The sequence below is a fragment of the Terrapene carolina genome, unplaced genomic scaffold, assembly GCF_002925995.2.
Source record: "Terrapene carolina triunguis isolate 2854851 unplaced genomic scaffold, T_m_triunguis-2.0 Scaffold211, whole genome shotgun sequence".
Classification (NCBI taxonomy): domain Eukaryota; kingdom Metazoa; phylum Chordata; order Testudines; family Emydidae; genus Terrapene; species Terrapene triunguis.
The window spans coordinates 31,729,358-31,743,604 of NW_020664562.1; positions in this window are offsets into that span (position 1 = coordinate 31,729,358).

The window sequence follows — 14,247 nt, forward strand, 5'->3', positions numbered from 1 at the left end:
ACATCAATGCTGCCTCTACTGCTTGGGAGAAGCCCACATTTCATCCGAGTGCAGTGTCTGCAACTCCTTACCAAGCTGTACCCAAGAAGGCTGCATGGAAGTCGCCATGAGGCCTCATTCGGATCCAGGTTGGGGAGCTCCCCCCCCTCCTTCCCCCGCACATCCGCCTGAGACAGCCAGTGCAGCCTCCTGCTATGGAGATAGAGTCCAGTTCCGGCAGTACCACCGATACAGACCCCGTGCTGAGAGGTAAAGAAGCATGCACATAAGCATGGCAGTAAGTCTTTTTCCAAACCAAAGAAGGATGTCTTCCAGGAGTTCCAGCCACTGAGAGGCAGCATGCTTCAAGACGCACAAGCATGACCAAAAAAAATGCACAAACCAGCTGATCCGTTAGTACTGAGTACTGAGCCCACGCACACCATCAATGTTGGTCTCCCTTAAGACAAGAAATCGATCCGTTTCGGAAAACCCTCCACTCCAGCACCGATTCCAGATACAGAACAAGTACCATTAACGCCAGGGAGATTGGAGAAAGCACTAGAGCCACATGAACTGTTTGTCCTATGAAAACTGAGATCTCCATGCCTTCCAATACCATCCACATCTAGGGAGGCCAGATGTTCCACTCAGGACATAGCACAGTCAAGACACACTTCAACACATCCTCCTATGGTTTACATGCTTCCACTGGCTCTGACAGTACCACCCTTGGAACTGGGATCGGAATTTTCCTCAGAGGATTCCAATGGAGTATAAGGGCCTCCCATTCCCTACTGCCACTACAAGTACCCAAAAAGACCACCGGCATCATGGCAGTACCCTCTTCTACAACAGCAGAGGAGCCACTGGTTTCCCACACAATAGGGCCCTCTGCAGCACCCACCAGATCCTGGCCCCAGTACTCATCCTCAGAACCCACTCATTTCATGAAGGAGGTTTTGCCTCTATCCCCACATACAGCACCTTCAAGCAGACGCTTCAAACCAGGTATGGAGGAAGAACCGATCAGCCCAGTTACAACAGTAGGGCCGGAGCAAGAGCATTTTCCATCGCCCTCTCCAGATGCTGCAGTGACTTTGGCTTCCCCCTCACCTCCAGATGACTATTGCCAATTCCAAGATCTCCTGTGAAGGGTGTTGGATGACCTTCATATCCCATCCCCCTGGAGAAAGTACAAGACAAGCAGCATCAGCTCCTGGACATCCTTCATTCCTTGGTACCGGGTAGGGTTCCTCTGCCGATCAACGATGCCATTCTCTAGACAGCTCGAACAGCTTGGCATACTCCAGCCACATACTATGTCTAAGGTGTCTGAGTTTCTTTCCTCACCTCCCTCCCCAACCCAGTTCCCTTGTGGTGCAAGCAGCAACTGAATGGTCCAGACCCCAACACCTGCACTACACCCCAGCTGATAAGGAGGGCAAACAATTTGACTTTCTGGGAAGCCAGGTCTGTGCATCAGCTAGCCTTTAGTTCCAGATTTCGAACTATCAAGCCTTGTTGGCCAAATATGAATTCCTCAACTAAGACAAACTGGAGGACTTTACTGAAAAGCTGTCTCAGCAAGATGACCCCGGTTCCAGTCTATCCTGAATGAAGGGAAACTGGTGGCATGGTCAGCGCTTCAATCTGCTGTAGACATGGCAGATACCTCATTGTGCTCGATGGCTATGGGCATTGTCATGCAGAAGGAATCGTGGCTTCGTTGATTTGGTTTCCCCACAGGTGCAAAATACATTGAAAACCTCCCTTTCAGTGATTTGCATCTTTTTAACCAGAAAACTGATGATTCACTCCACACCCTGAAGGATTCAAGAGCCACACTTTGATCTCTGGGCATCTGTACACCTGTACCCAAGCGGAAATTCTACTGCCCACTACCAATACAAAGGTTCAGGACTACCCAGTTTTTCCACCAAAGACTGAACGAACCACCGCGCAAGCAGAGAGGCAGGGTCAGCAGGGGCCCGCGCCCAAATCAAGAGACACTAAATGCCTTGATTTGTATGGGAGAAAGGTTTATTCAACAGGGGGCCTTTCTCTCTGGTTCGCTAACCAGCTCGTGATCCTGAGCTGGTACAGTTACAGCTCGTGGTCTGCAATTCAAAAGTTCAAAGAGCTTCTCCCTTCCGAGTCAAGGGCTGAACTGGGGGCCATTGCTGAGGAAGGCAGAATTGTAGCCCAGACTTCCCTCCAGAGTTCTTTGGATGCTGCGGTCTCGGCAGCATGTACCCTGGCGTCGGGTATCACGATGAGATGCAATGCCTGGCTCCAATCCTCAGGTTTTCCCTCGGAAGTTCAGCAAACAATTCAGGACCTCCCGTTCAACAGCCAGGGCCTGTTTGCTGAGCAGACAAACTCTAGACTGCATACTCGGCATGCATACCCCAGCGATCCAAAGGAAGCCTTTCAAACTGCAGACCACCCAGCATCTGTCTTTCCCCGCTAGGCCCAGGCAGGACTTCTCTCCCATAGGCCATCATGCCCTCTTCCTGGGCAGGGCCAGAGACAGTCCAAACCCCCTCCGGGCCCTAAGCGCCCCTTTTGAAGGTGCGCACGAGGGCGGATTACTAGTCCACAACCTGGCCAGTTATCCTCCCTTCCTGAACCATCTATCCCGCTTCTACCGTGCATGGTCACTTATTACGTTGGACCGGTGAGTGAGGAAGCCCTCTTACTGTGGGTATTTTGTCTATCCCACTCCATCCTTCTCCAAGCTTCATACTGCCGGGCATTCAGAACGGGCTGGTGGACAGCTTGAGCAGACGGTTCCTTATGCACGAGTGGTCGATTCGTCCGGACATCATCCACTCAATCTTCCGCATTTGGGGGTTTCCCCGAATCAACCTGTTCGCCACGCGGGCCAACAGGAAGTGTCCAACCTTCTGCTCCTTCCGGGGTCACAGCCCAGGCTCGATCGCAAATGCGTTCCTGATTCCATGGTCCGGTCAACTGTTATATGCCTTCTCACCATTTCCACTCATCCACAACAAGGTGCTTCTCAAGGTCTGCAGGGACAGGGTGGACATACTGGTGGCTCCAGCTTGGCTTCGCCAGTGCTGGTACCCCACCCTCATGGACCTGTCGGTCCAGTCCCCGGTACGTCTACTTCTCGCTTCTGATCTCATCTTGCAGAATCACGGCCGCCTCCTTCACCTGGACCTTCAGTTGCTCCACCTCATGGCCTGGAAGATCAGTGGTTGAACCAGGCAGAGCTCGCCTGTTCAGACCTGGTGAGGCAGGTGCTTCTGGAGAGCCACAAGCCATCTACCAGGGCCACTTACAAAGCGAAATGGAAATGGTTTTCTATCTGGTGTGCCCAAAGGCAGGTACTTCTGCTCCAGGCTTTAATCCCATGTATCCTGGATTATCTCCTGCACTTGAAAGACCAGCGCCTGGCATTTGGTTCTCTCAAGGTTCATCTCACGGCTATATCGGCTTTTCATCCCAGTGTTTGCGCACCCCATCGTGGGACGTTTCCTGAAAGGTTTGGAGAAGATTCATCCCCCGATGAAGCCCCCTGTTCCGGCCTGGGACTTTAATTTAGTCCTTTCTTACCTCATGGGTCCTCCCTTTGAGCCGTTAGCTTCCTGTTCGCTCCTCTACCTCTCTTGGAAGGTTGCTTTTTTGGTGGCCATTACCTTGGCACGATGTGTGTCTGAGCTGCGGGCCCTCACGTCTGAGCCTCCGTACACAATTTTTCATAAGGACAAGGTGCAGCTTAGACCTCACCCGGCCTTTCTTCCCAAAGTCGTGTCCCGCTTTCATGTTAGCCCGGACATTTTTCTGCCAGTTTTCTACCCAAAACCACACGCCAGTCCTCGTGAACAGCAGCTGCATTTGCTGAACGTTAGAAGGGCACTCACCTTCTATATAGACCAAACGAAGCCGTTCCCGCAAAACAACCCAGCTGTTTATCGCTTCAGCAGAGCGGATGAAAGGTTTGCCAGTCTCTTCCCAGCGGATCTCCTCCTGGATCACGGCGTGTATTTGCACTTGTTATGACTTGGCGAAGGTTCCTCCGCCTGCCATTACGGCTCACTCCACGATGAGGGCACAGGCCTCATCGACAGCCTTTCTGGCCCACGTACCTCTTCAGGAGATCTGCAGGGCTGCCACACCTTTACGTCTTCAGTGCACACCTTTACGTCGCACTACGCCATCGTCCACCAATCTCAAGACGATGTGGCCTTCGGCAGAGCGGTTCTTCAATCTGCAATACCATGACTCCGACTCCACCTTTGAGGTAAGACTTGGGAGTCGCCTAACTGGAATTGATATGAGCAAGCATTTGAAGAAGAAAAAACGGTTACTTACCCTTTTTGTAACTGTTCTTTGAGATGTGTTGCTCATATCTATTCCGTTCCCCCCCACCTTCCCCTCTGTCAGAGTTGCAAGCAAGAAGGAACTGAAGGGGGGGTCGGGCTGGCAAGGTCGTATATAGAGCGCCATATTGACGCCACTCCAGGGGGATCCAGAGCCGGCCCGACAGGTAGCTGCTATGGAAAAGTTTCCGACAGCCATGCAGGCGGCGCGCGCGCACACCTAACTGGAATAGATATGAGCAACACATCTCGAAGAACAACAGTTACAAAAAGGGTGAGTAACCATTGTATCTGTTTCACCTCCCTCTCCAGTGGGTTATTATTTAACACTTAAGCTTGATGAACATAGGGGCACCAAAAATACCTGCCTCTGTTTTTAGTGAGGAGTAAAAACGTTGAGTGGATGTATTGGATAATCCATTTTTTTTCCTAAAAGGGAAAAATATTTGGATTGGCTGCTCTGATGGCTGTTGGGCTTACTTTCAATGATTTCCCTAAATGATAGTTAAGGTACAGCTGTTTCCGGTGTTAATTGATGAATAACCACATCAAGAAAAGACCCAATTGGAGCCAAGAGGAATACATAAGTTTGTCAAAGTCAGTTGGAGAGAATTTTCTTATGCACTCTGATTGCACTACATTCCTTATCTTGGTTGGTGGGATTTGTTTCCCATATCTTTCAACTGTTGAGTTGCCTGTGTGACAAATTTATGTTACCAATTGTAACAACATGTTAAAAAAATGGAAGGATTCAACTGTGGACTCGGGTGTCCCGCAGTCGTGGGCAACGACGGCGTTCACGGTGGGGTCAGGGCTGGACGCACGGGCATTAGGTAGCGCAGACACGGGAATCCCACTGGTGTCACAGGAGGCTGGTGGTCCTAATGCCCGAGCTGCGGAAGGGGCGACAAAAGATTGCCTCTTTCATAGGGGGCAATCCTTGGGGTTCCGTTGCAAAGTGGGCATTCTTGGCAAAATTTGTTAAACCTATATGCCACGTATAAAAAGCAAAAGGGCAAAAACCTAGGGGCAGCTGTGAAATTAATATGAACTGTAGTGGCTGTCACGGAGTGGGGGGTGGGGGGGAACCACAAGGCCCAGCACCCCCGGATTCCTGCAATTCACCATGACTCTCAGCCACCCAGTAAAGCAGAAGGTTTATTTAGACGACAGGAACACAGTCCAAGACAGGTCTTGCAGGTACAGACAACAGGACCCCCCCCCAGTTAGGTCCATCTTGGGGTCCCAGGGGCACCACAGCCCCACTGGGGGCTCAGAGCCCCATCTGGGCTCCCCTCCATTAAATCAGCCAGCTCCTGACAACCCCAACTCCCTCCAGCGTCCCTCACCCCGCCTCTCCCAGCTCCTCCCCCAGCCTTTGTCCAGTTTCTCAGGCAGAGGTGTCACCTGGCTCCAACCCCCTTCCTGGGTTCTCACGTTACATGCTCAGGTATCTTTCCTCAAGGCTAGTCTCCCATCCCCCGATGCAGACCTTCCCAGCCAAACTCACCACTCAGCATTCAAAGACCACATTAAGAACAGTCCCAGTTCGTCACAGTGGTCATGTGGTATCAAATGGTATCGAAACGGGGGCGGGGGGAGAGAGTAATGTGTACCTGACAGCTAGTAAAAATTGGGGGGAGGGATAGCTCAGTGGTTTGAGCATTGGCCTGCTAAACCCAGGGTTGTGAGTTCAATCCTTGAGGGGGCCACTTAGGAATCTGGGGCAAAAATCTGTCTGGGGATTGGTCCTCTTTGAGCAGGGGGTTGGACTAGATGACCTCCTGAGGTCCCTTCTATGTCTAAGCAACTAAAAGTGCAAATTACTAAACCCAGGACAAGTTGCCGGCCTTAAGACAGGACTTCCAGGTGGAAAAAGCAAAACGCACTGGCCTAGAAGCACTGGCTAAGCAAGTACTGGTCCTTCAGGGACTCATCAAAGATTTAACCATTCGTGCCCACATTCTCCACCAAAAATGTGACAGATTTATGTTAACAATCTGCCTGAGGCGTCAGGTGATCAGGCTGAGGCCACAGGATTGTTAGGGGAGGAGATGAAGGAGCACACCAAGTGACTAAATTTTAGAGGTTTATTAATAAAATAACAGCGGTGAGTGATGGGTCCGCCCCCATGTCACTCAGAGGAAGGAAGAAAGTGTTCGTGCCTGTGCTCTAACCCACTTTTATACCCTCATACGCACAACCCGAGGCTGGCCAAGCCTGGGTGTAACGTAAGAAGAAGAGGGGGAAGGGTGGACGAGAGTTCTGTCCTGTGCACAGGCCGTCCAGGGTCCGCTGTTAATCTCAGATTTGCTTCAGCTTTTAGGAGGGTTTTAAATCCTGGGGCGTTTCGTTCAGGGACTTCTGTCCCCCTTGCTCTTTGTATCAGTCCAAACCAGCTTTTTGTGGCTTCCCCAGCTTAAACACACCGGCTTCAGGGATGCGAAACAGTTATTTTCCCCCTCGCTGGCCTTCACCATCTCACTAGTTTTTGCAATCCCTGCAGTTTGGTTCAGCTTGCTTCTCTTTTCTTTTTTTATGGCTGGTCAGTGTTGAGATACGAGCTCCCAGCTTTTTGGCATCAGAGAGTCTGTGTGTATTGGCCTTGAGCGGCTGGAGTTGGCTCCTTATCTTCAGACCAGCTGGAGTGTCGAATTAACCCGTTCCCTTCCTCCCCCTTTGGCCTACAAAGGAATCTTTCACTCCACACTCACTCCTTTAACCCTTCCCGAAATACCTTGCAATGCCTATAACAGTGTTAGCAACATACAATGCTGATCTGCCTCCCCAGGGGATCCCCTGAGGGAGGGGGCCATTGGGGTGTGACACCTGCATGCAATAAATATGCTACTTAGGCATTATCTAGAGGCTAGCTGAAGAAAACTGTTGTAGGTTATACTTCTCTTTGCTGAGGTCCTAGAAAGGAGGAGTCAACATGCTTGTCACATCACGGACTGTGTGAAGGTGTTCGTATATTAAATCTAATTCCCTGCCTAAAACCAAAATAGTGCCAGATCCCAAATGAAAGCTCTTCTCCCTGAAGTGGACTCATTTCAAAATGAATCTGGGGACCAGCTGACATGACTGGCAGGTCTTATAGCTTCTGTAAAATATTGCATATTACATCGCACAAGTCACCTGAGGAGTCATAGATAGGTACATACGTGGATTTTAAAAAGTGATGTTTTCTGTTTATCCATGCAATCTATTTCCTCCCAGTTGTTGGAAACAAGCCAAGTTTAATTTTCTGACAATTACTATCTAGAGATTTTCTGCTCAAGACTTTGAACTGCATAGGGGGAAGGTAGAACACTAAATTTGGACACTGAAATGAAGAAATAAGGTGATATGATTCACTGTGATAATGTTTGTATAAGATGACTAGACTCATTTAAATGATGGGAAAGGTGGTTGGTTGGTAAACTATGAACGGGGGCATTGCTTACATACAGCATAGTGGGAAAAGGCATTTGATTCTTGCAAGTCGGTACTATTTTAGCTGAAAATAGCTGCAGTCATAAAAAGAAAAAAATACCAAAACAATTTTTATATCCTTTTCTCCAAAAGAAAATGCAAATTCCTTCATATTGTAATTCTGATTGTGCAATGTTTGCTTTCCCCAGAAATCAACACTTTTTGAGGTGACTAATTTTATTCTGTCTCTTCTATGTACCTTTTTGTAGTGTACATTCTAAAACAAGATGTCCTGGTTACCATGGTGACACTGACATTTTTCCCATGGCTTTCATTAAAATGGTAAATTTAAAAGAAGAGAGATGTAGCACTGACTGATACTCTGTATTCATGTTTCCTTCCACCTAGGGGTAAATCTTCTCTACAGGACCAACTGTAAGACTTTTTAATTAGATAATCAGTTTTCTTAGCAAAACAAACACTTCCATAGTTGCCCAAATGTAAGTGGGTGGTTGCAATTAATTCAGTGGCTTAATTAATCATTAAAAGTTAAACAACATTTCTAATTACATTTCTTGTCTAATGCTGTTTATAATTAGACTGATTCTATGATTTAAATACACAAGCAATAAATATCAAGACATTTTTTCAGTTGTGACTTCTTCAGAATCTAAAAATCCCTCTACAAATTTAGTAGAGGGCCACATTGTCTCTTACCTTTTTTTTTTCTTTTTGTTTGTAATCTAATTAGTTCACTTCCCTGCCCAAGAACCAAGCAATATAGAATTAAGCATAATGATTATAAGTGAGTAACAAACTAATTATTACCAGGTCAAATAAATGCCAAAACAAAGACAAGAGAGGGAACAGATCTGAATCAAATTTACTGTGAGTGTAATATGTTACTGTAAATAAATATTAGTAGTACTGATACAGTACCAAACTCTCACCAGAATCTGAAGATAATTTAGTCCCCTGCAAAAACTTAGGCCTTTGTATAGTCACATGCATCACTGCTTACAGGCTGGGAGTCTTAATTTAGTAATAGTTAATGGTTCATCTCTGTTTACAGTGTTCAGGTTAGAAATGGAAAATGTTTTGGTGCCACAACTACCATATTTCTGGGATTTCTGATGAAGTGTTAGGAACCCGAACATAAGAACGGCCTTACCGAGTCAGACTAAAGGTCCATCTAGCCCAGTATCCTGTCTACCGACAGTGGCCAATGCCAGGTGCCCCAGAGGGAGTGGACCAACAGGCAATGATCAAGTGATCTCTCCCCTACCATCCATCTCCATCCTCTGGCAAACAGGCTAGGGCCACCATTCCTTACCCATCCTGGCTAATAGCCATTAATGGACTTAACCACCATGAATTTATCCAGTTTCTTTTAAACGCTGTTAATAGTCCTAGCCTTCACAACCTCCTCGGGTAAGGAGTTCCACAAGTTGACTGTGCGCCGCGTGAAGAAGAACTTCCTTGTATTTGTTTTAAACCTGCTGCCTATTAATTTGATTTGGTGACCCCTAGTTCTTGTATTATGGGAATAAGTAAATAACTTTTCCTTATCCACTTTCTCCACATCACTCATGATTTTATATACCTCTATCATATCCCCCCTTAGTCTCCTCTTTTCCAAGCTGAAGAGTCCTAGCCTCTTTAATCTCGCCTCATATGGGACCCGTTCCAAACCCCTAATCATTTTAGTTGCCCTTTTCTAGCTAAGATAAATAATAAATCAGTGCAATTTTTCAGAGTAAATAACTATTAAAGCTTGTTTTTGAAAACAATGATATATTAGACCAGGGGTGGGCAAACATTTTGGCCTGAGGGCCACACTGGGGTGGGGAAATTGCATGCAGGGCCGTGAATGTAGGGCTGGGACAGGGGCGTTGGGGTGCAGGAGGGAGTGCGGGGTGTAGGAGGGGGTGCGGTGTGCAGGAAGGGGCTCAGAGCAAGGTGTTGGCAGAGGAGGAGTGCGGGGTGTATGAGGGGGCTCAGGGAAGGGAGTTGGGGTGCAGGAGGGGGTGCACAGTGTGGGAGGGGGCTCAGGGCAGTGGTGCAGGGAGGGGTGTGGAGTGCAGAAGAGGGCTCAGGGCAGGGGGGTGTGGGGTGTGGCAGGAGGCTCAGGGCAGGGGGTTGGGGTGCAGGAGGGGTGTGAGGTGCAATGGGGATCAGGGCAGAGGGTTGGGGTGTAGGGTGTGGCAAAGGGCTCAAGGCAGGGGGTTGGGGTGCAGCAGGGGGCTCAGGGCAGGGGGTTGGGGTGCAGGAGGGGGTTGAGGTGCAAGCAGGGGGCTCAGGGCAGGTTCCCTGTTCCCGGCCAATGGGAGCTTTGGGGGAGGTACCCACAGGCAAGAGAAGTGCACGGAGCCCTCTCCCCCTCTCCCCCAGAGGCCGCAGGGACATGGTGCCGGCCGCTTCCCGGAGCAGAGTGGGGCCCGCAGCGCCACGGGGGTGGCAATGCCGTGGGATGAATCCAAAGCACTGAGGGGCCGGATCCGGTTTGTCCACCCCTGTATTAGACTCAGATTTCACTGAGATTTGTGAAAGGGATTTTTTTTCACCCGCTTGCACTGGTTGATCATCTTTCCTGCACTAGAAATAATACATTGCATTTCAAATTGTATCACACTCACTACTTATTGAGAGACTGCATGTGAAATGCTCAATTGTAAATGACTGATTTCACTTGGAATCCTACCACATATCTGTCCTTCAAACAAAGTTGTATTTGGTCCCAGAAAATGTTTCACATCACAACACGGCCATTACTGTGTCAGAGTGAAAAGTATACAGAATGGCAGAATTAAATACTTTTTTTAAAAAAGCTGCTCTAGGAACAAAATGAAAACCTTCCCACAAATACAACTGTGACCATAATTAACAGGCCTTTTTAGTGTTCCCATAGTCCTGGATGGCAGGCTTCTTTGCAGGAACAGTAAGATTTTTAGACTGGAGCCAGAGGGGAAAAGGGACAGCACCAGAGGAAACCCTGGTAGGAGAGGAGGCAGAGTCACAGGAACATATCCCAGATCAGGCCCTACAGCTGGCTCGTGGGCCTCCTGGCCCTGTTTTCTGAGGATCTGTACAGGGATGGGCCCAGGGAACAGCCTGGGGAGGGAGTGGCACAGGAGCTGGAACAGATCAGCAGCAGGGTAAGTAGCAGCCAACATCTTTATTATAATTATGGGGGAAATTGTAGCATAAATGGGAGGGATTTTGGGGTTATGGCCAATAAAATAGTTATGGAGGGTTATTGGAATGGGATGGCTTCAGACTGCGTTGAGGGTGGAAGTCATGCCATTTCCCTGGCCCTCTTCCTTCCGTTGGACCACCATGTAGCCAAGTGTATGTGTGTGTGGGGGGGGGGGGGGGGGAATTAAACATCCAACTAAATTTCCACTTAAAGAAAATCGGGATTACAGGTTTAGCAAGCATGAGTGCATATTTCTGCATATATTGCTCTGTTTGTAGCTATGTCACACTGGTAGACTGATACAGTTACACCGTTACTAGCATTAGAGAGCCTTGTCCCAGACAGCATAGATTATAAATCCCAGTGGCTGTATGAAGTGAAAAAAGTCCCTTGTGGATGTCTGTACTTGGTCTACTGACCCAGTCCATCCACAGCATGGTGTCTGAGCTGGGGAGAAGGAAGTAGGGGGAATCGGTTCTGCTATTAGCAAGCCTCCACATCCTAATTCAGTATCCTGTTAATGTTCAGCTGAATTTTCCTCCCCTCATGGCAGGTAGTGCTTGAGAATTTTTCATGCAGGAGAATCTCAGTGACCTTTCTGGGCAGGGTAAACTTCCAGTGGGTTGCTCTGTAGCTTAACAGCCCTCTCCACTCTTCAATATGTTGTTCAGCCAGCAAGTGATGAAAAGATCTCCATTGTATAGATAGATGGAATTCCAGCACTAGCCTGGAACATTTGCTGCCTCTTCCACTCGGGGACCTCCAGCAGGCTTTCCCAGCCTGAAATAATATTGAAACCAATACTGGTATCAGGCCCCTGGTCTAAATAGCCTAACCTGGTATATTTAATTAAATCTGAAATTGCTTATTATGTTTTTGGTCTGGATACATGGCTACCAGGAACTTTTGAAGATGCCAGTGTGTAAAGATGGAATAAAAGTATCAAATTATGGTATGACAGATGGGGGGATTTTTTTCTCTTTCTATGGACCAAAAATAATTTTAAAAGTTGAAGGCCCTGTTGGATCAAGGCAATCATCCAGGACTCTTGAGGAGAGGACCCTCAACCAGCATGGAAAAAGGAAAAGGCTCAGATGACCTGTTGCTTGAGATATGGCACAGGTCAGAACAACGAACACCTGGAGGAGCAGGAGATGGAAAGAGAAGGCAGTGAGGGAGAATAGTGATGCAGTTCTTGATCATGCCCACAGGATGAGGGAGCTGTGTGAGTGGCTGGCCATCCTAATGGCTAGCAGCCTCCAGCTCCTGCATCATCATTAATGCCTATGGACTCTCCTTCACTTTACCACATCCTGCACCCTGTGCAGCCATTGGACAATCCAAAGATGGGGTTGGCTATGACCCACTCTATGAACTGGAATGGGCAGATGTTCCCCATTTATTCTATCCCTATACAATGTGTAAATCTGCAGGTAATGGGAATGGATACACACACAACATCCAGTTAGCAATGAGACTCTAGGTAATGGCACAATTCTGCAAGTTTGCACTTTCACTTACTTGTGTATAGGGAGCTAGGATGCCTGCAATGGTTTTCAGAATACTTTTGGTTATGTTAATAAGTTGGTTTGCTTGAAAAAAGATAGTCATGAAGTTTTCCAAAGCTTTTAATAAAATATCAAACTCTTACCATATAAAAGCGACAGCAAATAAACTCATATGTCTCTTACAGCTGCACAGGGCACATTTCCTCATGTGTCACCCTGCACTGAAAGGATATGGGAACACAAGGAATCACTTGTATTTCCCTTGCTTGCCTGGACTAGTCTCAGTAATGACAAAGCACTTTCTGGTTGCCTGTACTAGATCTGCAAACCAATGGTGTCAGGCCTACTCCATGTGAAAATTCTCACCCTTATTCACCAGATCTCAGCACGCTGCCATCATGCAACTTGCTGGTACATGCCTGCATTGGCGTTTATGACTCTGCCTTTTTGATTAACTGAGGCAGGGGCGGGCAAACGCATCGGGTTTTGGAAATTGTATGGAGGGCCGGTTAGGGGAGGCTGTGCCTCCTCAAACAGCCAGGTGTGGCCCAGACCCCACCCCCTATCTGCCCCCCCCTTCTTGCCCCGACACGCCCCTCTCCCCCCCCGGTCTCCTGCCCTATCCAATCCCCCCCCCCATTCCCTTACGGCCCCTCCGTGTCTGAACAGCACATAGAACAATGAGGCCCAGTGGATAGGGCACTGGATTGGAAGTGACAAGTCAAGGGCTCTAATTCCTGTCTCTGCTGTGGACCAGCTATGTAACCTTGGATGTGTCATTTCAGGGTAAGTGAAACAAACAGGAATAGGGAGGACAAGGTAACAATAATACAAGCATGTTTTCATGTACATTAGCTGTGCACACAATGTAACTTACTGCCAGTGGAACCATTTTTATGTGAGTGTTCTGTAGGTAAAACAGAGCAGAGACTCTTCCAGAGGCACTTGAAGGAGACAAGGTAGTGAGTGGATTTATGATTTTTTAGTAGGAGTTAGGTCATAAGGGTCAGTACAGGGGAGAACTCCAGAAGTGAATGAATTGGCAATGAGGGCAAGGAATGTTGTAGGAGCAAAAATACAATCAACAGCGCAATAGGTAATTAGTAATGTAAATCTCAATCCTGCAATAGATCTGAGTAGTTGAATCCATGTGCCCCCATACCACTTCATTGCAGGACTGGGTCTTTATTCAGTTTCCTCTGTGTCTTACTCAGCAACAGGAAGAGGAAAACCATTGTTAAAAATAGTAAAGTATGATTGCAAACCACAAAAGTTGGCAGGTTGACTCAGGAGGCTGAGATGACTTTTAACTAATTTTTTGGGGAGAAAAAAAGTCTAGATTAAGTTGACAATGTCCCTCTCAGCAAAAGCTTCATTTAACTTTTCAACTCAGATTTCTTCTAGTGCCAAGGCCTACAAATAACTGTAATAACTGATTATGATGTAAATGGTATCAACTACTACAATTAAAATTACATAATGGTTTCCATTCCAATCTTACTCAGAACCTTCCTCAATTGTCACCCATCAGTCTGAAATTTTCCAGACCCCAATGGGTGTGTTACTTTTTTGGAAGTTTAAACCAAAGTTCAAGAATGAGGAAAGTAAAACTCAAAATAGCTAAAAGTAAATGACAATTATAATGCAGTATTTTCAAATATTTTAAACTGTTACACTGATATTTTAGTTTTGTAATGTACAATCCAAGCTCCAAATATAATCTTAAATGACAATAAGTATACTATGGTAAGCTAAACAGAATGTCAGACTGCCTTCTTCTTTGAGTACTGCTTTTGTGGTT